This window comes from Aplysia californica, unplaced genomic scaffold, assembly GCF_000002075.1.
Source record: "Aplysia californica isolate F4 #8 unplaced genomic scaffold, AplCal3.0 scaffold00560, whole genome shotgun sequence".
Classification (NCBI taxonomy): Eukaryota; Metazoa; Mollusca; class Gastropoda; order Aplysiida; family Aplysiidae; genus Aplysia; species Aplysia californica.
The window spans coordinates 280,874-284,066 of record NW_004797830.1 but is presented as its reverse complement, the minus strand read 5'-3'; the positions used below and the strand labels follow the sequence as shown (position 1 = coordinate 284,066).

The 3,193-nt window shown below is 42.0% G+C and overlaps 1 protein-coding gene across 1 annotated transcript in view; it reads right to left on the bottom strand.

Annotated features, from left to right (window-relative positions):
* LOC101845192 (sialidase) overlaps window positions 1-3,193 on the bottom strand; it is a 28,027-nt gene that overhangs the window by 15,163 nt on the left and 9,671 nt on the right. The gene's annotated exons all lie outside the window — the stretch shown is intronic.

Here is a 3,193-nt window from a genome sequence, read left to right as displayed (position 1 = left end):
ACACACACACACACACACACACACGCACACACGTCACCAGTTAATTGTTTCTATACAGAGGTGCCCAGTTATTGCCCCATGAAGCTGACAAATGCTACACAATCTGGCCTGGGGAGAAGCAAGCCGATACGCATGTGCCTGTGTTTTCCCCGGTTTTAATGCCAAACGAACGGAGAAAGTAATAAAGATTTTGTCAAAAGCTTTAGCGCGAAAGCTACACCGCAGCAAAGGTGACTTTGTTTGCCGTCTATTAAGCTATAGAAACTGGGCTCTCATTAGAGATGCAGGTAGTAATTATGGAATGTGAAAAATTCCTTACGATAGAGTTTATTCGTTAGATTTGTCGAATAGAACCTAAATTCTCCAATTGTCAAATTGAAGCAGAAGGGCTTGCCTTTTATCGTTTTCTTTCAGATATCGATTTTGAACAAGTAACATAACTGCGGCGTTGTAGGTGTATTCAGAAGTGAATATTCTTTTCCAACCGTTTTAGACTTTACTCTAAAAATGCTAGCCGTAAGTAAACGAAAATATTCCTGATAAAACGTCATTCGTTTCCCCCCAAGTGTACTTAAAAAACAATAACAAAAACAAAAAACCCAACCCAATCCACTGATGATTAATACGAAGTGCTACGCGCATGCAAAAGACCAGGCACATTTTAAAAGATAGACTACTATTCGCCAAAGTTGACGAATATGCACTTCATGTCTCTCACGTTTTCTGTAGACACGTCATACCCTGAAATTCGTGGTGATATTTTCGCACACAGTTAAAAAACGACGCTGCGCTGACATTCATTATAGGGATATTTTATGACATATTCTTGCGCTTTGTAACGGTGTAGACTTAATTTGGCTCTGGGCAGCCGTTATTGCAGACCGTATTTCACCAACGGTGTCACGTTTGCATCATTCGGGTATCAGAATTTCCAGCACAAAAGCACAGGTCATAGGATCCGCCAAAGTGCAGACGGAGTCTGTCGGAAAAAGGGCAGATCCCGACTAGCTTATATGCGATTAGGTGCTGAATTAAATCGCCTTTAACCCGCCAGTAGTGGGACTTAATGTAAGAGCTTATCTCGGCTTTAGATCATGAGGTAAAATGACAGCACTATATTGTTTCGCAATTCGTCACTTCGTCTGTCGGCAGAACGTCAACTTTCTATCTCGCAGGCGTCACGCAGTCCTGATAAATTGTCACTTTGCGTGGCAAAATGACGTTTCCAGCCGCACCAAAAGATGGCGATATCGCTCAAATCCTTCTGTTTTCTCGGATGAAAAGAGCATCCCCCACCTCCCGATATCTCTAAGCTGGTTTAACTTTTGTGTCAACGCTTATTTTATTATGCCGTTTCTTTGCGGTTGTCAGTGTGAGGTACTATAGTTTCATATGAAGAACAGCATTAGTGCACCCGTGGGTACTCTAATAATACGCCACGGCCCGCGGTATAATGAAGGAATTCCACGGGGGTAGACTGTCGGCATTTATGGCTGGCCACAACAAGTGTATCAAGTTGGTCGGGGGAACAGATCGTGACCTGAGAGAGCAGGTGGTGATGGGACAGACAACACTGGAATATCGCTAGCATCAAAATAGTATCACCCCCCCCCCGCTTTTTTTCTCTTCCACCCCCTCCCTTTAACAACAACAAAAAAGGGAAAAAATGTGAAGCAGCGTGGTGGAATCAGGCTCTCGTCAATTTTTGGGCACATCGAGTTATTGGTACCATCTTAAAGCTTGTTCACTTGTCTTTATTTAGATGAAAAAAATATCCGCTTATCTTAAATACAAGTCGAGATATTTGAGAATGAAGGATGTGGGGGTCACCTGTTTTCAGAGGAAAAATTAGTGAGAAAATGGCCGACAAAGATTGGATTTCCTTAGCTTAAGAGTCCGTGGTAACCGAAAATTTACATTTTTTGTGCCTTTAATCAACTTTTCTCAGAAAAATCCACACAGAAATGAGTTCTTTAATGGGTATGAAAGGTGCTAAACCAAAAAACAAAAATTTGATAAAATTCACAAACCTGCAGGAAAATGCAAGTTTCTTCACTTTGATTATTTTGACGAGAGCCTGAATCCACTACGCTGCCTCACAAATAGTTTAGAAATATTGTACCTTAGGCGAGAAAATGGGTTGAGGCCTTGAGGCGTATAAATATTCCTCTATCTCACGGACGCTATGTGAAGCTCTCCTGTAAGTGGGAGTCTCTCTCTCAAACGCCACAATAGCTTAAGAATAGCCTGTTTTGTTCCAAATTTGCTGCATCTTGAACGGCTCTGCTCAGTGCGTGGCAACGGGTTGTACAGTCGTTCCATTCCTGTCTAGCCACAGACAATTTTCCACTGGGACAATTATCTTAAATTATCTTCTGAGCTTCGAACTCCCCCCTCTTCCCTTTCCCCCTCCCCCTCCATCTCTCTCTCTCTCTCTCTCTCTCTCTCTCTCTCTCTCTCTCTCTGAGGCCACCAAAGCCTATGGTGTCATTTTTAAACTATTCGCCGTTTCCTGGAAAGGACACGAGTTCAGCTCCCAATTGGGGATGTCTGTTTATTCGAGTAGGGTCATCTCGGTCATTCAGTGAGGATACTATACCCAATTTAGCCGAGGTTGGCCTAGAGAGGTAAGACCTGCCAAGAAAAAATTATTTTGGAGACGGGCTTCCGATCCTGCCTGTCAGGACGTTGACACGGGGTTCTGGTTGGTGGTCACTGGGGTGCGTCATTTAGCAAGATACGACAATCCTAGCTATAGATCTAGTCTTGACGACACCATATTATAGTCTGGACAACACCATATGGACAACAAGTCGATCTCATTACATCGAAAGTAAGTGGCAAATTGTTCTGATTTTTTGCATGTGCCTCTGATTAAAAAAACCAAACTTTAAAAATCTCGATTTTCGTGCATATGCAACAAGTTGACGCGTTGTCTGGACTAAAAAAAAGGGAGGAGCACAGTGGTGGTCTGTGGTACGTTTGTGGAGTTGTTCTGTATTGATGTGATATTGTGTACTTATGTTTGTATTTGTGTATGTATTTATATATGTATTTAGTTATAAGTAAGTATGTATGTTTGCCGTTGCAACCTTCATTGCCCTACCGGGATCAATAAGAATGTAACTAAAATTATATTTTAAGGAGCGCTGTCTTATCATGCACTTCATACATCTCTCTGTTTATCATATAT